The sequence below is a fragment of the Ursus arctos genome, unplaced genomic scaffold (genome assembly GCF_023065955.2).
Source record: "Ursus arctos isolate Adak ecotype North America unplaced genomic scaffold, UrsArc2.0 scaffold_2, whole genome shotgun sequence".
Taxonomy (NCBI): Eukaryota; Metazoa; Chordata; class Mammalia; order Carnivora; family Ursidae; genus Ursus; species Ursus arctos.
The window spans coordinates 72214236-72236133 of NW_026622874.1; the positions used below are offsets into that span (position 1 = coordinate 72214236).

General features: G+C 45.1%; 1 non-coding gene across 6 annotated transcripts in view; it reads right to left on the reverse strand.

The window, feature by feature from the left end:
• LOC113270821 (uncharacterized) overlaps positions 1-21898 on the reverse strand; it is a 255478-nt gene that overhangs the window by 65637 nt on the left and 167943 nt on the right. For all 6 annotated transcript variants that reach the window (XR_008960398.1, XR_008960396.1, XR_006411781.3 and 3 more), the window contains exons 9-10: positions 12824-12927; positions 5171-5543 (exon numbers count right to left, since the gene is read on the reverse strand). This is a non-coding gene — a transcript (uncharacterized LOC113270821). The remainder of the gene's footprint in view (positions 1-5170; positions 5544-12823; positions 12928-21898) is intronic.

Genomic DNA, 21898 nt, shown 5'->3' on the forward strand with positions numbered 1-21898 from the left:
GCACAGAACCAGGGGGAGTGCCAGAAAGAATCCGTATATCCTAAAAGTCACGGGGAAGGCAGAAAGAAACAAAACATAATTGGCAAACCTTATCCGCCTGCAGTTCTGTCTAATGGGCTCTGTCTCTCCTGATTTTCCATCACCACCCACCACTGACATACACACCACAGCAGGGGAAATAAGGGGGGACGGGAGGGCGGGGTGGCATCAGGCTGCATGTGGTTAGGACAGATTGAGGATGTTTCCCAGCACCGCACGTGCCCCCCAGAGGGGAAAGGCACTCTGGGTGTCCGTCAACAGGAAACTCAGATTTAGCGCACTCGTAAATCCAAACCCTGCCCAGGAGGATGGACAAGATGGCTTCGGAAGCTGGTAAAGCATCTCTGCGCTAAGAGTCTACCGTGTTGTGCTGCAGCTCACTCTACAAAGTTGTCTTTCCCAGATACGATGTTTTCACGGTCACAAGAACAGTAACAATTAAGCGATGAAGCGTTTACTCTTGAGTATTTATTGCGTGCCACCTATAACCCACTTAACCCCGCTGGGGTAGGAATGGCTACCCTGTGCCTTTTATACATGAGGATACTGAGGCACAGGGAAATGTACACTCCCAAGGACATTCATTTGGGGAAGGACAGAGCCAGGGCTTGGACCCAGAGAGTCTGAGCCTGGAGCTTGTGGTCTTAAGCACCATGTGGTTCCACGTCCATCAGGATTATTAGAGTGTTAAGGATTCTGAGCCCCCACCAGAGCTCTGAGTATAACATTATCAGTTAACCCTAACCCTTGATCCTCGGTACTTTTGTCTGGGATTTGAGATTAGGTCAGGAGTGGACAGCTGATCGCAGCTGAGCTCGTCAGATGATTTCTCCTGGAAATTCAGGATGGGACCCCTGCCCTGGTTGGTTGGCAGCAGGGTGCCATTTTGAGACCATCATGAAGGGTCATTTAATGGCACAGAAAGGAAACAGTTCATCTTCTAAGAAAGGAGAATAAAGGAGATGAAATAGAATAAAAACAAGAGAGAGACTCAGCAGAGAGCCTGTTTCTCCCTCTGCCTGCCGCTCCCCCTGCTTGTGCTCGCTCTAACAAATAAATAAAGTCTTAGAAAGGAAGGGAGGGAGGGAGGGAGGAAGGACGGATGGACAAGAGAGAGAGAAAGAGAGAGAGCCCAAGCAAGTGAGCTTTTCATTTCCCAAAGCCAGTAAGTCATGGTGACACTTTTTGCTCCTTGACTTCCATCCATAGAAGCGCCCTAATCCTAACTTTTCTGGCAAGGCTCTCTTGCCTGAAGCTCACTCCATGGGCTTTGTATGACCGAGCCAATCCTGAAATAGCACTAGAAGGTGCTGGGCATTGTGCCCAATGCTGATGGCATTAATGCACACAATTCTCAGCAAACTCTTCAAAGATTCATCCATCCTATCATTGTCCCCATTTCTAAGATGAGGACATTCAGAGAGCTGAAGTAACTCACATACATTCACAGCGTGGCAAAGCCCGAGTTTGAAGCCCCACGGTGAGACGGCAGAGCCTGCCCTCCATAACTCCACGTTCCCCTTCTCCTGGTCTCCGCGGAAGGAAGGGCAGTCCTATTTTACACCTGTCAGTTGTCCTGCTGCACCCCTTTCTCCCCTGCCATCCGCACCTTTCTCTGCCTCTGTCTCTCTCCCACTCTTCAAGAATATTAAAGATGATAAATCTAAGTTGAAAACATGCATTTCTTTTGTGAGACGGTAGACTTTATCCCTTTTTGTAGAGACAGACACGACAATTTATAAACTCTGACACTGCTCTGATGGAATGGAATCAGGCCTTTTCAACCACCTCGTGGTGGACAGCTCATCACCCCTTTCTCTGACCTCTAGTATGTGATTTAGGAGGAAATTGGGTCGGGAGGGGGAACCCTCTAGTGGGTGATTAGAAAACCTCTCTCTCAAATTCTGTAAGCAGTGGATTAGATTTTATCATCCCTCATCCACCGCCTCCCCATGCTTCACTCCAGGGAGTGCGTCCTGGGTGAGGGAAGGCTAAGACTGTCAATTTGTTAGTTGAAAACAGTTTTAAAATCCATTTCTCCCTGTGAAATGTGTCAGCCACAGAGAAGTTTCTCTCTGCTTTGACGGAGCTGTATGTATGTCGTTTAAGATAACAATGAAAGATGCTCCAGGCGGGGGGCTTGGGTGTCCTTCCGAGGGGCCATTGTGAAGTAGGAAGGTCTATTTCTCATTTTTCACTGTGTGAGCGCTCTCCTGCACCCCGGAATCCCCATCCCAACTGTCTGATGGATTTCACTTTGCAGAACGCGTGTGTGGCGGTTAACTTGGTGCGTCAGCTTGACTGGGTTAAGGGATGCCCACATGGCTGGTAAAACATTGTTTCTGGAGATGTCTTTGAGGGTGTCTCCCCTCACCGAGATTGGGGTTTGAATCAGTGAGGAAAGAAGATGGTGCTCTCCAGTGCAGGTGGGCGTTAGCCAATCCACTAAGGACTGGACAGAAGAAATAGACAGAGGAAGGGCAAATTTGCTCTCTCTGCTTGAGCTGAGACATCAGCTGTCTTCTCCTGCCCTCGGACAGAGGCGCCCCTGGTTTTGGAATGCTTGGACTCAGTGAATTATACCACCAGCTTTCATGATTCTCCAGCTCACAGACAGCAGATTCAGACTTCCTGGCCTCCACAAGCATGTGAACCAATTGGTTTTTTAGATACATCCCATTGGTTCTATTTCTCTGGGGAACCCTGACTAATACAGTGTATTTTTAGAAATACTGAAGTGACGTTTATCTATTTTCCTACAAACCATCCTAATAGTATTCCCTAAGAAGGGCCTAGGCATCTACAGTTTTCCCAGGAGAGAGGGTGTCTTGGAGGATGTCTGTCCTGGGGGCCCCTTGAAATACTCACTGTAGCGTACGAGTAAGTCTATGTACTCAGCCACCATCTAAGATATTTCACACTCATCGCCCCTGAATTTGCAACTTCTTAAGCAGGATGTGAGTATGGTCTTCCCAGCAAGAAACAGGCAAACCAACAGCCAATCACAAATACTCACAAAACCCAGCAGCTACGTACACCCGGTCTCCACCCGTCTCTTGAAGCTCCTCTGAGTCCCCAGAGAATCAGCCTCCAAGGGGCGTCCACTTGCCTCTTTCTCTCCCCCTCTTCTTCTATTATCCCAGTACCATATACCAAAGCCACGGGGGTCTTGGCCCTGGGAGAAGGTCCTTGCTGAGGACAGCAGTCCTCGAGAAGAGGGTGCTCCCGTCTCAGACGGTCCGCAGTGGCCATCGTGCCAGCAAACAAAGTTTCCCTTCTTCATAACCGACCACCTCTCCCCACATGACCTCATGCACTGTGATGCTAAAATAGCCTTCGTCCTCGCCACCCGCCTTGTCAGAAAGCAAGCTGTTCAGCACGTACCTATGCACGGGCACCATCTGCACCCCCTTTTTCTGGAGACGAGGCTCAGAGAGGCTCGAGGACTCGTTCCAGGTCCCAGAGCTAAACAGTCACAGTCTTGTGTGAGGCCAGGCTGTTGGCCTCCCAAGTAGGACACACAGTCGTTCGTTCACCATACATTAGGTGCCTACTATGTGCTAGCCTTGTGTCGGGAATACAGTGATTCATTTAAAATAAAAGTAGTCCTGCGCCACCACCCCACCCAGTGCTTGCAGACTAACAGAGTCAGATGACCACAGAACAATTAATCTTACACATCTAGAGAATGAAGAATGAAAGAATGAACGAACGAACGAATGAACAAACGTTCTCTGTAACAAGAATGTGTTTAAGAAGCAGTGAGAGCACAGAGGAAGGAACACAGTACTGCCCGGATACCAGGGCTCAGTAAATGCGATTTCCTTTTCTCCCGCAGACAGCCGAGGAGGCTTGACTGACTTGCTCAAGGTCACAGGTGCACCGAGTCCTGCCTGCCGCCCCAGGGCTCTTTCCTGTGTGTACCGCTTGGCCTTCTCAGTATGGAAAATGCTTTGGGGCCTTTTGCTTCCAAACTGATAATGAGAAGAGCCAAAGCTAATCCCTGGGAACAATCTCTATTGACAGAGTTTGCCTTAGAACTGGAGGGGGTCAAGGAAATAAATTAAAAGGCAAAGACACCACTTAAGGAAATGGTGAGATCAGCCGTGTTGATCAGAGTGGTGGGGAGAGGATGAGCGGTGTCAGCCCACTGCCATGAGGGCAGGAGGGGCCGTGGAATGTGCAGCTAGCAGGCAGGAAGAGGCCTTGTCGGCAGCAGGTGGCCACCAGCCAGAGCCCAGGACCGGAGGTGGGGGGAGCAGGCGGCCTCCGGCTGAGCGGTCCGCCTGCCTCTGCCAGGTGGGTGCTCTCTGCCCCTGCCGCGGGGACGCACAGAGGGACCAGAAACCCAGAGCCTTAGCTCTGCATCTGCCCTCAAATGAGCTCTCTCGGCTCCTCCCCGCAGGCCCTACAATCTTCGAATACAGCACATGAGCTCAAAAGGCCCGTTCCATGTCTTCCTTTCATTCAGTCCCCTTCTCCTTATGCCAGCCCTCCTGCCGAAACCTTTCTCCACACCACATCCACAGCCCCAAACCGGCCTTCCGGCTTCCACAAGGAGAGTTACCTGACTCTGCAGACCCGCTGCCCCCCTCTGCCCTACCAGAACGTTCAGCCCCAGGCCCAACTGAACTACATTCCATTCCCTTAACTTAACAACCAAACCTTCCGGTTTCTTCCCCACCCCTCAGCTTTGCCCTGCACTTACACATCTCCTCTCCCCACTTGCCTCCAGGCCTCCTAAAGGTGTTGGCAACAAGAGGTCACTTCCTACAAGAAGGCCTCCCTAAATGCCTGTCCATTCCCAAAACTGGATTAATTGCACCTCCTCAGAGCAACCAAAGCACTCTGGGATGACTTCAGTGAAAGGACTTGGCAGAGGGCAGGGTCATTAGCAGGTGACTTCTCTCTGCCAGCTCAAGGGCACCTCAAGGGGCTGGCGAGGTGCAGCCCACTGTCTTCTCCCACCACAAGCATTCACAGTCCTTAGCGCTTACTATGGATCAGAAACTGCGCCAAGGACAAGGAGCACAGAGGTGAGCAAGGCAGATGACGTCTTAGTAGGGCACTCAGGAAATACCTGTTGCATGAATACATCCCACTGAAGTCTTTAGAAAACACCCAATCTTACCTCGTTCAGATGGATAAACAGGACTCAGCCCATAGTTGCCGTGAACTCAGATCCATGTCATACGGCTGCCTCCAGAATCCAGGCCCGACTCTGGGACATTTCCACAGCAGCAGGCTCATCCTCAGCCACCTCTAAGGCAGACCGACATCATGCTCGCCTCCAAAACCAGGAGGCGGGAGGGGAGGCCTGGCTGACTGCAGTGACCTGGTGTGATTTACTCCGCTGATTGTTCCAGGCGTCTCCAGCTCTGTTTCCACATCAGTGACTAGATGAGTGACCTTGGGCAAAAACCGCTTACTCCTGCTGTGTCCCATTTTTTCATCAACAGGGCAAAGTCTTATGTGAAGATCAAAGGACATCGTGACAGGAATAGCTGTTGAAAAGAAAGAAAGGGATTCATATTTTCTGAATCCTGTTTGGGCAACTCCCAATAATTTAAAGCAGGATAATCCAATGGTCAAATTACCCAAGCCCTGAACCCATGATTGACGTCCACTGCCTGCCATCTTGGAACAGAAGGTGTCATGATAATGGTTAGGAGTTGGGCTTGGAGTCAGGCAACAAAAATTCAAATCCCAACTCTGCTTCTGCTTAGACATGCTGTTTCCTCATGCTACCTTACCTCCTTATGCCCCCATTTCTTCATCAGGAAATAGGAATGTAGTAATAGTGCCAGGGTATCCAGGTGTTGTGAGGCTACTTGCGTAAGGAACCTAGCACAGTGCCTGGTACTAAGAAGTATGCAATTCATCTCAATTATCCAGTCAATCATTTACTCATCTAATATTTACTTAGCACTTATTAGATGTCAGAAAGTGTTGTAGGTATGAGGAATATTGAGGTGCACATGAGGAAGATAGACATGTTCTCTGCTCTCCAGCAAATTACAATCTACCAAAGGGAACAAATACTACGCAGTTAATTCCACAAAGTGGCAAAGATGAAAACTGGGATCAGTGCTAAAGGAAAAATACAATGAGCTAGGAGGCTATGGAATTGGAAACAATGCAGACTTTGAGGGATTTACAGGAGAAATAAAGGGCACCTGCCTTAAAATAACGCAGAAATGAACATATAGAAGGGAAGTCAATGTGGGCAGGTTAAAAAAAGCCAAGGAAAATTAATAACTTCACTAATCACCTTCTATATAAAGGCACCAAGCTAAGTACAATGAATAATTATCTTATTTAACACTCAACATCTATTCCATAAGGCGGTATTATCGTCATTTTCTGGACAAAGAAACTGAATCTCACTGAATAGGCAATTTGTCCATGGTCCCGAGGTGATAGAGTCACAGTGAAGACCTAAGTCTGTTGCTTTTTCATACCTGCTATATTCCAGATTCTCTAATCTAGAAATACATAAAGCTTATAGAACTAAGGGATCAGGCTGAATGGAGCAGGTGATACTTGCGGGGAAATAGTAATTGGAGAGAACGAGCTCACAGGACCGTCTGGGAGCCCCACTGGGAGCGTCAGACTAAGAGCTCTGAGTCTGGCTCACTAGTAACTGGAGCCGCTGAGGGCTAGTGCTCACGCGCACCCGCTAGCCCCACTCCTCATCACAGAGCAGGCAGGGCGAGCCCTGCAGCTCAGCGGTGTCTCCAGAGCAAACGTGAAAGCCCATCAGAGCACCTGACGGATGGTGAGGATTCCACAACACGCATCATTCTTCACCTTAGTGTAGAAGCTGCTCTCAAGTCGCATGTCCCCAAATAAGGGACCTCCTACAGATAAGGTTTTCTAGACAAGGGAGAGTGAGCCTTGCCCAGAACCTGGAGGTCTGCTCACGAGTCATTGAGTTCTGGGCTTTGCAACCTCCCCGGCCAGTAATACGCATCAGTGCGGGAGACACAGAACTTGCCTATGGCTCTCAACGCTGAGGCTCCATGTCGGAAACGCTTTGGCAAGATATGTATGAGTTTTAATTTGCAAGAGGTAGAGTCTGTGTATGCATGCACATGTTACATGTTGGGGAAGGATTTACGGTCCAGAATCCCAGGCCGGGAAACAGTGTGAATTTCTCTGCGTAAACCTGCTCAGCTGATTCACAGGAACCTTTTCCGGGGGGACTAACAAGTGATTATTTTTTAATGTTTTTGTTCTTTCAAAATCCCTAGTTATCGGCCGGAAGTTAGTACCCAAGAAAGGATGGAGGTGGGGAGGGGAACGTTTGATGAACGTTGAGCATCAGCTGCAGAAAAGGCTCTGTCCTCGGCACTCCGCATGCATTCTTCAGTTAAGCGAGTCACTGTATAATGTGGGTGTCTGTTTACACAGAAAGGGTCTTTCTGGGATCCTGGGAGAGAAAGGTCAGCTTCTTTGCCTCTGAATACGAACAAGGGCAGGCACCTCAATTGCCGCTGACAGCCATGAATCAGCCTCAGGATGAGCAAACGCTGAACAGATCAGAGAAAAGCACAGAATCCGAGTCCTTGATACCATGGGTCAGCACCTTCATCATCCAGCCCTGTACCCTGAACTTGGCTCTTGATTTCCAGTTAGGTGAAATGATAAATGGACAAAATGTTTAAGCCAATCTGAGGCTGTTCCCTGTTACTTGCAACTGAAAGCATCCTTCCAACGCAGGAGATAAGGAGCATGAAATTATCAGAGGGTCTAACCTTTATCAAGACCAGAGCCTCTAGGGGCGCCTGGGTGGCACAGTCATTAAGCGTCTGCCTTCAGCTCAGGGCATGATCCCGGCGTTCTGGGATCCAGCCCCATATCAGGCTCCTCCGCTGGGAGCCTGCTTCTTCCTCTCCCACTCCCCCTGCTTGTGTTCCCTCTCTCGCTGGCTGTCTCTGTCAAATAAATAAATAAAATCTTTAAAAAAAAAAAAAAAAGACCAGGGCCTCTGAACCTTGGCATTATTGGTATTAAGGACTGGCTATCACTTTGTTGTGGGGGCTGTGATGTGCACTGTAGAACGCTGAGTGGCATCCCTGGCCTCTATCCACTAGATGCCAGTAGAATTCCTTCCCCCAGTTGCGACAACCCAATATGTCTCCATATATCGCCAAATATCCCTGGAGGGTAAGACCATCTCCCCATAGAGAACAGTGATCAAGACCAAATTTTCAGGACTTCATTGGTTATATCACTTCAGAGCAATAATATTCTTAATCAATCAGACAATAACGAGTATCTATGGGACACTCGGTCTGTGTTCAGTAAAGGCAAGTTCACAATTATGACTCTGACGCCCAGCGTGATCCTTATAATCATCAAAGAAAGACACAATTATGTCACCAGCGTCTGCTAAAACTCAACGTGGTTATGGGCTTGGAATCGTTTTACAAATTGCAAGGCATTTGGTAAGCTGCAAAGTGCCTTGTAATGGCAACAGGGTTTTAGAAAATGCCAAATACTTTTGAGATGATAAAGTGGCTTATTGTAAACCGTAAACGGCTTTGCAAACTGTAAAGTACCTTGGAAAAGGTGCAGCAACTTATAAAGTCTATTGTAAATGATGCTTATAAACTAAAAAGTGCTTTGTGAAATGTGTACTACTCTGTAAACTACAAAAAAGATTTAGCATGGAAACCTTTTAAATGGGTGTTACTCAGATGGAAATTGATCGGGGCATGTTAGAAAAACCTTCGGCTTAAAAATAGTGGTGCCTTTTTCTAAGTGCCAAGAGAGACCAAAAAAAAAAAAAAATCAAAAACCTTCTTTCCCCAAAGCATTTATTTAGTTTGTTCATTTATTTACTTTTGTAGCAGATGAGTCAGAATCCAGCTATTAGAAGATTGAAACATTATGTTTTTGCATTTTTTCGTTTGGGAAAGAAACTGCTCTAGAACTTACTGGAATATGGGATGGATAAACACTAGTCATTAGCCTTCTGCAAGTGTAGCACGCTCCAAATTCTGAAGACAAATATTTGGATGATAATTCTTACTTGGATTTTTTTAAACAGCTCCCAGGGTTCTACTGTATATTTTCATCTCGGCCTAAGGAAGGGGGTGGACCGTACTGCGAGCCACGGCTATTATGTCTTGGAAACCTGGCATTTGTCAGGAAGCTCCCCCCCAAACACACACACGTCACCACCACGGAAGGCAAGAACACCTGGCAAAGCTGTCTGAGCCTGTTCACAGCCTCAGTTAATTGTTCAGAAGCAGATCAACCCCAGAACCATGGCGTGGTCAAACAGGACGAATCCTTAGGAAGTATTTTTACTTTGCGATTTTTCAGAGTGCGTTCCTGGAAGCCCTAGAGCTTAGGGAGTTACTTAGGGGTCCCCAGAAGGTGAGAAAAGGAGGAGCGCTCTCCTCTACATGGACTTTTATCTGCACAACAAAATGCAATGTTATATAAAAGTGTGTCTGAAAGGAAGTATTGTGCAAAAATATTCGAGAGGAAAACGTTGCTTGTCCAAAACAGCCATGTCGCAGACGGGGAAAGGAAAGGCCCGGCATTGCCTTTTGCCAAAAGTTTCACAAGCGGTAAAAGAAGAGAAGCTTGGAGTCTGCGTCCCTACCTCAATGGCCAACGTTCTCTCTCCGATGTTGTTATTACCATTTCTCTATTCAGCAAGCCTTTGATGGAGACAACAAAGAATCACGCTGCCAGCCCTTGCCGGACCCCTCATACCTGACAGATGGGGGGCGTTCCTCTTTCCCTTTATCCCCGTTGTCCTTCTGTGTTGGAAGACAAGTTTGTCTCGGACATGCACAAGAACCCACAGAAATGTGCAGAATCCGGAAAAGACACGTGTCCATATTGGGGGGGTCCTTCTCGAAACGTAGACTCCAGAGAGGCTAAAAAGTTTGTGTTCCAGGAAGAAAAAGAAAAAAACATCCCACTGCCAGATCTGTGAAGACTCCCGGGGGGGCTGCACCTGCTCCCCCCCGCCATTTGCCAGAGGTGTTCATCTTGTCTCCGTGGCACTCTGTCAGCAAGCCAGGAGATGTTTTAAATGGGACTGCTGTCTCCTCACCAATCCAGTGATAGATATGAATGAATAATATAAATTCTCTAGCCATACCTTGGCATTTATTTCAATGTAAGTGTATTTTTTCCCAAGTATAAAGCCCAATAGTAATTTATCAAGAGACAAATCATTTTTTCTTGGCAGTGAAGTCTGCAAAATTCCCATTTTTAAGGCCTTAAATCTCCCTATTTTGACAGAAGTAAGAAAGCATTAGAAGCTTTGATTTAGCAGGATCATACAAAATAGTTTCTCATAATTATCCTTTTGGATGATGTATGCGTGTCTTTTCCCCCTTCTTATTAAACCCGAGGTCTCCATTTTTCACCCAGCTGTATTACTAAATTAAATTGCCTTTTGTTGTATTCAAGTTAAACACTTTGCCGAAAGCCTTTCTTGTTCGGGAAAATAACATTTACCCGATATGTGCCCATGTTTTACTGTTTGAATTTACTGTTCACAATTGTTTAGTTTGCCGGGTAATTTGGGGATATTGTTTGTTTTAATAGGAATAATGAATCACTGTAATTTAGTGTAGTATTTGGAGTACCGTACCGAGGAGGTAGGGAAGGGGATACTGAAGACCCATCACATGAAGAAAGTGATTTTTCCCACTGCAAAAGCAGATGGAGAAAGATTAGAGGAAGTTACTGGAAGCCATAAACAGCTGTGAAGATATTCTGCAGTCTCGCCAGCTTTTTCTCAAGTGGAAAACAAGCCTCGAACAGGGTGGGTTGGGCTGAGCTGGCCTCCTCTGCTCCTGACCAAGTTTTCCGAGACGGCCTTAGTGAGACCTCCTCCTTCCTTCTCCTCTCAACCAGCCACGCTCTGTTGGGCAGTCGCGGGCAACGCGGGTTGAGAAGGAGGTGTGGGGTCCGAGTCCAGACACTGCTGCCTGCTCACGACAGGGGCGTCATTTCCGGGGCTCCCAGGCTCCCCGCCGTGAACTCCAGCAAAAACATCCGCCCTGCCCACGCCACCTGGTTCTTGTGGGAACTGACATAAAACAGCCTATATGTGCCCAAGAGAGTCCACTCGACTTGAAGGCCCACCGATCATCAGCAGCTCCACATGAAGTCTCCCCGGGGCGAAGGAAGGAGGACTTCCATCTGAAGCCCCAGTTTCTTTGTGAAAAGCAGCCACCAAACCAGATGGCTTGTTTCACTCTCCTACCCAATCTGCTGTGATCAGACGGATGGCTGTGCGGGTTCCTTTAGGGATCTACTGGGATGATCCACCATCCTTGTCGTTTCTCCCATCTCTGTTCGATGCTGACTTTGTGTGGTCAGTGCTTTTAGAAGCGTGTGAGCTAATCCCCACGTCTCAGACATACTACCGGTCTCCTGCATGAGCGGAAACAGAGCTCTTTGGTATCCTTCACACATCGGGTTTTCTTCCCTTCTTCTTTGTGTTGAAGTAAGACGGAACTAGGTTCAAATCCCAGGTCTGCCACCTACTAGCTGGTGAAATTGGGTATGTTATTTAAATCCTCCGAGGTCGACTTTGGAGTCAAAAGGGATGTATCTGGATCTCAGCCACGTCATGGGTCTTAGACAAATAAATTAGTATCGCTGTTACTTTCCTGAAACCTAAGAAGTGAAGACAGTATGCCTATCTTGTGTATTTGTAAAGACTAAGGGCAGGAACATGAAGCCAGTGCTTCCAGCGGGGGGCCTCTAGAGCTTCTCTGATAACCCCTCCCTGTGCAAGAGGCAGTGCGGGGTCAGGCTGCCAAGCTGGGGCCAGAAGCCCAGACCGGCTCTCACCTGCGGTGGCAGAGAATGAGGCCCTAAGGCACAAATGAGGGTCACACCCTGAGGGAATGTCAGATGAACTTTAGTAGGATTTCCTTCAGCGTGTCAGGAGAAAGCAGAAAAATCAATGATCTATACTTCCACATGAAGAAGCTAGAAAAAGCAGCAGAAATGCAATGCAAAATAACCAAAAGAAATGGGGGGGGAAGCATTAGACATAATCAATAAACAGAAAACTTTTAAAAATCAACAGAGCCCCAAATTGATCTTTCGAAAAGATTAATAAAAATCGATCGGCCCCTCGCAAGACTGATCAAGAATAAAGAGAGAAGACGCAAGTGATCGATATCAGGAATGAGAGAGAAGACGCGGTATGAAAAGCTAAGGAGATATTAGAAATATCTTCGTGTCCGTAAGTTTGACATTTGAGATGATACAATCGCATTTCTTGAACGTTACAAATAACCAAGTCTGACTGAAGAAGGAATTTTAAAACTTGAATGGGACTGTGTCTATTACAGAAGTTGAATTTGTAATTTAAGTAAACTTCCCACAAACAAAAATTTCGGCCCAGATGGCTTCACTGGTGAATTATATACTACATTTAAGGAAGAAATAATATCCATGCCACAAAAACTCTTTTCAGAATATAGAGGCGGAGAGAACAATTCTCATATGAAGTCAACATAATTTTAATACCAAAATTTCACAAAGATATTATTACCAAAACAGAAAGAAAGAAAAAAAAACCACCGCACACCAATATTCCTCATGAACATAAAGGAAATAGAAATTCCTGACTAGATATTAGCAAATTAAATCCAGCAGTATTTAAGAAGTGTGACAAATCTTGATCAGGTAAGATTTACTCCAGGAATTCAAGGTTAATTAAACATGTGAGAAAACATTAATGTAACTTATCATATTAGCACAGTTATGGAAAGAAGTTACATGGACTTACCAACAGATGTGGGAAAGCAGTCAACAGAATTCATCATCCATTTGTGATAACAATTCCCAGCAGATAGAGACTAGAAGGGAATTTTTTCATCTAATAAAAAGCATCTACAAAAACAAACAACAACAACAGCAAACCTTAGCATTAGCATCATTCTTACTGGTGAAATTCTGAGCCTTTTCCTCCCAGTTCATTATACAGGATGTCCTAAGTGGCACAATAACTCTAGAGAAATAGAAAGCATAAATATTGGAAAGGACAAAATAAAAGTGTTTTTGTATACAGATGACATGATTATTTACAAAGAAATCCTGAGGTATCTACCAAAAACAAACAAAAATAACAAGTAAACTCTACGAGCCCATAGATTTCAAAATCAATGTGTAAAAGTTACTATTTCGAAGACTGCCAATAAAAATTTGGAAATAGTTTTAGATTCTATTAATAACATCAAAAGAAGAAACTCAACTTTTCTCTTACTCTGTACATGAAAACTTGGAAATGAATCATAAATTCAAACATATAAGGTAAAACTATCAACTTCTAGAAGAAAACAAGAGAGAATATCTTCAGAACCTAAGTATAGGGAACATGAAAAGCACAAATCGTAAGAGAGAAAATAATCCATTAGACTTCGTCAAAGTTAAAAACTTCTCATCAAAAGACACTATTAAAAATATAAAGCCACAAGCCAACAACTCGGAAAATATTTGCAACACAAACATCTGAAAAAGGGCTTATATCTATTATATATAAAGAACCCCTATAACCATACTAAAAAAAAACACAATTTTTTTAATGGACAAACACTTGAACGGACACTTCACAAAGCCAGATATATGAAGTATATGAAAAGCTCAACACTTTAATCATCAGGGAAATGCAACTTAATAGAACACTGAGATATTTCATAGCCACTATCATGGAAAATCTGACAATACTAAGTGTTGGAAAGGATGAAGATTCTTCATAGAATTCTTATTCCTCACTGGTTGGACTATATAACATGTAAACATGTCGTGAAACTGGCCTTTTTTTTTTTTTTTTTTTTTTACAAATTTACACATAAATATTACTCAGCAATTATAGTTCTTGGTATTTACCCAAGGAAAATAAAAACATGTTTCAGAAATGACTTGTACTGGAGGTTTTCATAGCAGCTTCATTCATAACAGTCAAAAATTGAAACAACCCAAATGCCCATCAGGCAGTAAGTGGATAAACATAATGTAGGATGTCTATTTTTGAGATTATGCATATGCATGTATATGTGAATAAGCCATTGATATATATAACAACCCAGATGAATCTCAAAAACATCCCACTGACTGAAGGAATATGGAGACTGTATAATTTTATTACATGAATGCTGGAATAGGCACACATAGCCCCAGCATGGTCACGATGAAGCATAGATGTTATTGGGGAATTTCAGCCAGCCAAGTCTTGCTAAGTCCCCGCCAAGTTCCCCAGACAGGCTTCCTGGTCTCCACTCCAGAAAATAAGTGGGCTGGGCCTGTGAATCCACCTGTGCAGGACATGGTGAACAGGTGGAATCATGCCCCAATTTGTCCTGAACGGTGGGTCCAAGAAATGCATGACAAAGCAAACACTATACTAGCAAAGCAACTTTTTTCATTTTACTTTTTTTTTCATCATGGCAAGTGTACTCTTTAATCCCATCCCCTATTTCCCCCATACCCCCACCCACATCCCCTCTGGTAACCATTACTTTGTTCTCTATAGTGAAGAGCTTCTTGGTTTGTCTCCTTTTTTCCCCCTTGGTTTATTTCTTAAATTCCACTTTCAAATGAGATCACATGGTATTTGTCCTTCTCTGACGGACTTATTTCACGCAGCATAACACCCCCCAGTTCCATCCACATCATGGCAAATGGCAAGATTTCCTTCCTTTTTGTGGCTGAGTAATATTCCATTGTATATCTATATATACCACATCTTCTTTATCCTTTGAACCATTGATGGATACTTGGGCTGCTTCCATAGTTTGGCTTTTGTAAGTGATGCTTCTATAAACATAAGGGAGCATACATCCTTCTGAATTTGTGTTTTTGCATTTTGGGGGTAAATACTCAGCAGTGCGATTCCTGGATCATAGGGTAGTTCTATTTTTAATGCAAGGTAATTTTTTTAATGGAATAACTCCCAGAATTCCAGGGGAAGGTCCACCCATCGGCTCCCACGAGCATGAGACCCTGATTAGGCCCTCTAGTCTTCCACGTGTCCCCAGCAGGCTGGGCCAGGAGCTAGGGAAGGTATTTGATCTACACTCTGCATGGTATTCTCCATGAATGCAGCTGTGCACACACGTGTGATTTTGTTCGCCATTTATAATAGAGGAATGTGTGTGCAGGACAGGTGGTGTGCATCCATGTGCAACTGTGATTGTGTGTGTGTGCGCACACGTGCATCGGTGTTCATGGGATGCCTGTGTGTATGTGTGCGTCCACATGCGTGTGTGTTTGTAATGGGTGCTCAGGGTTCACAGAAGCAGATGCTGGCTTACTCTGGAGTGACACTGAGTGATTCCGCCACTGACAGGAGGAGGTGCCTGCCTCCTCTCCTATCACCGTCTCCCAAAGACCTCTCAGGTGCTGTGGCCCTCCCTTCGCCCTGCTGGTGACCGATAAGCCCCCAAGAGCATCGTTTACAGCCCCCATAAGAGCAGCGAGCACATCTGCTCCAAACGGCAGGAAAAACGGACCACTCTCAACAGGTCTGCAGTTTCCACAAGCTGATAAGCTGACACTCGGGGGGTGTTGACTTAAAAATCAGGAGATTTTTATATTTCACGATGTGTTTGGGTTTTATCAACGTCTCCTCATCCCTCTGTTCTTGATGTTTCATTACGCTTGCGATCAGTTCTGACAGCCTAAACAGAGCTTCATCCGGACAGTTTACTCTTTAAATGAATGATCCTCACATCTTCTGACATCCCTTTCCATCCTCCCTGAAATGCGCTCTTCAACATCTGGCAGAGCTGGTTGGAGCTGCCAGAACCTTCTTAATTCAATAATCAGAACAGGTGCCAAAGACGTAAATCCATGACTGTTAATTCTCCAAGTTCTGCTCTCCCTCTCCACCTACCTAAATTGTTTGGAAATGAATGTCAGCTCTCTGCTTGGCCAATTACAGGCTCTGGGCAGCCTGTGTCAGAGACAGAGATTTCAAAAACGAGAAAATTCACAACTGATCCCCAGAAGGAATGTTTTAAAACCTCTTCCTAAAATGAAGCTTGGTTTCATTTTAGTCTTGGTTTAGAATGAACAGAGGTGAGGCAGGGCTCAGAGCTTATTTTCTAAGATCGCAATTCTCAGAGCATGCCGAAAGATCCCCCTGCATCAGAATCACCGGGAAGTCTTTGAGATTCTATCATGCCAGGCCCCCACACAAACGCTGAGACAGCAAAAATGTGCATAGTTAACCAGACTGACCAGGGTGAGTCTAGGCCTGGGACAATCGGAGATCAATAGATATAAAGATTTTTACCCCCGCCCCAAAAAAAGAAGCAACCAAACAAATCAAACCGGGGTCACTTATAAAAAAGCAACTCCATTCAGTCACCCCTTGTCCCCCCCTTTAAAGAACATAAAACAGTCAAGTGAGTTGCTTTAAAATTAGAATTGGGGGCCATAAAATTTGTTTAGGAAAAACCATAAATCCTGAAAAATAAGTCCCTATTTTATTTTATGTCCAGTGAGGGGGTGAGTGGGAGAGAATGGAAGGAAGGGAAACATTACAGAAGGGTAGAAAAAGGAGGAAATTAGGAACAGAGAGGAATTTGCTTTTTTGAGTAGTTTCTCTATGACAGTCACTCTTCTAAACATCCCACACAGGATATTCTGCATTGCCCGAGGAAGGGAGAGAGGGTGGGGAGAGACAGAGAGGATGTAACAATCAGATGAGGGTGGCAGGGACACAGAAGAAGACACAGAGAAACAAAAATACAGACAAAGAGAAAAATGCACAGTGATACCAAGAAATACGGAGAAACCAAGAGCCATGGAGATCCAGAGAGGGTGATGGTACAGAGAGATATGGTATTAGTCAGCTTCAGCTGCTGTAACAAATACCCCAGACCCAGACCCAGTACCAAGGGTTGGAATTTCGGTGTATGCATTTGGCAAGGGGACAAAATTGATCCCTAACAAATACTAGGAGACAGAGGACAGGGTGGAATACACTAACGTATCCATAAGACCGTCCAAAGAGGGAAAGAAAGGCAGAGCTAAAAGGAATTTTTGGTTTTAATTTTATTTAAATTCAAATAATTGACATAGAATGCATTATTAGTTTCAGAGGCAGAGTTCAGTGACTCATCAGTTGCATATAACAGTGCTCATTACATCACGAGCCCTCTTTAATGCCCATCACCCAGCCACCCCATCCCTTCACCCTCCTCCCCTCCAGCAAACCTCAGTTTGTTTCCTATGACTAAGAGTCTCTTATGGTTTATCTCCCTCTCTGATTTCATCTTGTTCTATTTTTCCCTCCCTTCCCCTATGCTCCTCTGGGTTTTTTTCTTAAATTCAACATTTGAGTGCAATCATATGATAACTGTCTTTCTCTGATTGACTTATTTTGCTTGGCATAATACCTTCTAGTTCCATCCATTTCACTGCAAATGGCATGATTTCATTTTTTGATGGCTGAGTAATATTCCATATATATTCCAGTAATATATATATGTATACCAAATCTTCTTTCTCCATTCATCTGTCGCTGGACATCTGGGCTCTTTCTGTAGTTAGGCTACTGTGGACATTGCTGCTATAAACATTGGGGTGTAGGTGCCCCTTCGAATCACTACATTTGTATCTTTGGGTAAATGCCTAATAGTGCAATTGCTGGGTCATAGGGTAGCTCTATTTTTAACTTCTTAAGGAACCTCCATACTGTCTTCCACAGTGGCTGTACCAGCTTGCATTTAAAAGGAAAAAATTTTAAATACATTTTGAAGTCATTTTTCATTGAGGTCCCACTCTTTTGTCTGCTTAGGCAACAGATTTCAGTCTTATTTAAGACACATAAAATGGTGTTTAGCTGACTAATGATGTGTTGTTCGTAGATTTCCAGCAACTCTCATCTTTGGTTCCTTGGCCCCATCAAGCTCCAACCATCTGCAATTCTATTATTCCAATCCATGCTTCACAATTTAACTTATTAAGGGAAAAACTTCGTTTATCTGGCCATCAAATTAAATATAAAGAGGACATCCCTGTCCCCAAGCGGCAACTCACTTGAATTGGAAGCACAGTATTTTAAGGGAATCATCTGACTGTAAACCCCCAAATTTAATATCCAATTGATTTAGCACTTTTGCTTCAAGCTAGTCCTAAGGAACTCTTCTACTATTTTGAAGTTACCTCCAGCTTGTAATATTCTTATGATTTATAAGAGATATCCTAGAGCACCGTATACTGTGACTATTTGGAATATTCTTGGTCACGCTATGTAATGGAGCCATTGATATCATATTATTAATAATCCTCCAGGGTAGAGAAAAAGAAAACCTGTCCTGTGGTTGGAGGAAGATTAACAGTAACTGAAATCCTAAAGAACTCCGCCAGGTCCCAGATGCATAAGCACTGGGTTGGATTGCTGGGTGGAAGGCATCTTAACAGATAAGAAAGTGTGCAAGGCGATGACTCTCAAACACTGGTGTGTAGAAGAATCTCCTGGGGAGTTTCCTAAAAAATGCAGATTCCTGGTAGAGATTCTTAATCAGTAAATACAACATGGGGTGCGATCAGCAGCATTTTTACTGGAAATCCAGGGGATTTGGAGTCAGTGTTTATCGAATCGTTTGTTAAAAAACACAGGGATGCTGGGAAGGTTGACAGCCTTGGGCTCAGACAAATCAGGACTCTGACAGTTACATCCTGTGGCTTAATGCCTCGCGATCAGTTGCTGGTCTGCATAGTGGGGTGTGGATACAGCTCAAAGGTTTATTGCAAGGATTATTTTAAAAAACCTATGTAAAATGAAGTACTGAGCACAGAGACATGCAATGAATACCAGGCACTCCAGAGGTATAACGTATAAATACACCTACTCACCCCAATACCCATTCAAATAAACATTGTATTTATTTAAAGTATATAATAAAATCACATGACCTTCAGGCTCAACAGATACGAAAAACTCAGGGCGGGGGATGGATTTTCCAAGGCTACAGCCCACTAGGACAATTTTTAAGGGAATGGCTCCGAGCCACCGCCTCCCCCCACCCTGCAACCAAACACCTCCCTACAGCGCTGCCCAGGGGGCTCCAACAGGCTGGATGCCCTCTCTTGCTCATTTATCACCATCTGTATACTACTTTCTTAGGATCCTCAGGAAGTCAACAGTCTTTGAGACGCCTTCCTGATCTCCAGGTTGGACTATAAAGTCATATATTCATTTTGGCTTGAAACTCAGTGCCCGGATGACTTTCTTCTCTGAAAGCCGTGCTACGCAAGTGGAATTATATTCAACAGTTCTCCAGATCACGGATTTCAGAATGATGAGTAAGGACTGTCAGAGAAATCTCAGCCCCTAGGAGTCCAAGTATAGGTGTCTGTGAGAAAATGGTCTTTAAAAAAGCTACAGTAGAGTGGTGGTGTTTCATTCGAGTCACCAATCGTTGGGAACATTCACCAGTAACACACGGCAACTCCCACCATCCTGAGTAGCTCTTGATGCTGCCAATTTTATTACCACTCCCACGACCGTCCCTACTATTACTCCCGCTACTGTAATAAAATGATTAATATTAATCATCATCATCACAAAATAATAGCTAACATTAATATGTGCTTCCCATATGTCAGACACTATGTTAATTTCTTTGCCTCTATTCTCCCATTTAATTCCGAAACTAAAACTGGAAACTACTTATCATTATCCCCATTTCACTGTAGAAGATAGAGGTTTAAAGGGGGTGGTGCACACCTTGACCACAGGCCACGGAGCGCACTCAGAGCAGGGCTGGAGATCCAGCCTGGCTTCGCCTTGGCTCCAGGTGCAACGTTGGGGTTCCCGACTTTGAGCGTGAGGCTCCTTCCTTCACACTAAAAACTGAGCAGACCCTCATGAGGCAGTACCCCCATTCTTGGCGTGTTGAGAAAATACGCAGCGGCAGAAAGCAATGGTGAATTTTGCAAACGTTTCAGCGACTCTGCATTTGCTAATCACGGCAGCATCTGCAAACGAGTGAACACGCGGCATAGTTTGCTGGAGCGAAACCAACATTGACATGACAATGAGTGCTGGCGGACGAATTCGGGGAAATGTTTCAGCAACTGCCCTCAGTCCAAATTGGGCTAACAGGTCCCATAGCCAGAAATAGGGTTTACAATTCCGCAAATCCAACTCTCATGTTGTAGTGAGTTAATGGCAGGTGGTCTTCCAAGGAAGTCTTTGACTTCAATCAATCCTCTCCAGGGTATCAGTGTACCGAATTGGTAGCTCATGTCTCAGGGTCTCAACTACCCAGTCTCCTCACTCACGTCTGTCCCAGGAAGTTGCTGCGTTGCTTAGAACCAGTGTCAGCGAACCACAGAACCATAGCCAGCAGGCCAACCCCAGCCCACCTCCTGTTTTGTAAATAAAGTTTTATTGGAGCACATCCATGCCCATTCATTTGCAAATTGTGTATGGCTGCTTTCCCATTACAGCTGCAAATACATCTGATATCTGGCCCTATATGGAACAAGTTTGCTGACTGGTGAAACTAAGGTGCTATGGGAAATTTCCCTTTGCATCATCTGATATTCTAGCGAACACTCTGGAACATTCTGGAGTTTTGTTACTTTAGACACCCGCAACAGTCATCCAGACCTTCCAGAAAAGTTAGGTGGGAAGGGACAGAAAGAAGGATAAAAGTAAACCTTCTGAGAACAGAAAGGGAACTCGGAGCACCTCCGGAAGCCCTCACCCTTCTGGGAGAAAGCTCTTCTCCCTCTCTGTGAGTTAACGTAACTGGGCCAGGAAAGAAGCGTTATATGCTCCATCAGTTGTAGGACCTAGGGTGACAACCGTCTGTGACACCCAATCCTACCATATCAAGATCTGGCCGGAGATCACAGGGCAGTGCGCCCTGGGAGGAGAGTGTATGAAAGGAGCCACTGACTTGGAGTCAGAGGCTTCGTGTAGAATCTCCAGCAGACCCATCACTTAGCTGTGTGACCTTGGGCGAGCCACTCAGCCTCTCCGAGATTTCCCACTCATGTTGTCTCTTGTCTGGAACCACTCATTGGAACAACAGCACTGCCTACCCTAGCACGGCCAGCCCCTCCTCCTCTTTCAAATATCATCTCAATGTCACCTCCTCAGAGAAGTCCTCACTGCTTTCCACCTGCCATCACCTTCTCTGCCATCCACACCATCCATTCCACCACCTGCCCAGTTACCTAATTCACTAGCTTGTTCACGTGTTAATCATCTGCCTCCCCGCCTAGATGGCTAACTCTGCAAGGATAAGGACCTTTTCTGTTATGTGCACTCCAATCCCAGGACTTAAAAACACGCGGGGCATGTAGGAGGCATTCCAAGAGTAATAGTTGAATGAGTAAGTGAATGAGCGCACACGTTAATGAATGACCTACCGTACTGGGCTGGCAAGAGCACCTTACAAAATAATGCTTTGTGAGGTGTTACATGGATGTAACCAACACATTGGGGTTTTCCCAGTGCCCATCTGAGAACTGAATACGCCTGCCCAAGGGAGGAAGTTCTGAACCAAAATGTTCACCAGTTCTCAAATCTGACGATACAAATATGGTTCATCGGCTCGATTTGTTCCCTTCCAACCCTGCAGAGAGTTCTGGAAGTCCAAGTCAAGAATACAGGTGCACCTCGTTGTACTGTGCTCTGCTTTATTGTGCTTCGCACATGTGTTTTTCACACATTCACGGTTTGTGGCAGCCCTTCGCCAAGCACGTCTATCAGCACCATGTTTCCAACAGCGTTTCCTCTCTTCGAGTCTCTGTGTCACATTTTGGTCATTCTCGCGATATTTCAAACTTTTCCATTATTATCATATCTGTTATGGCGATTATGACTCACTGAAAGCTC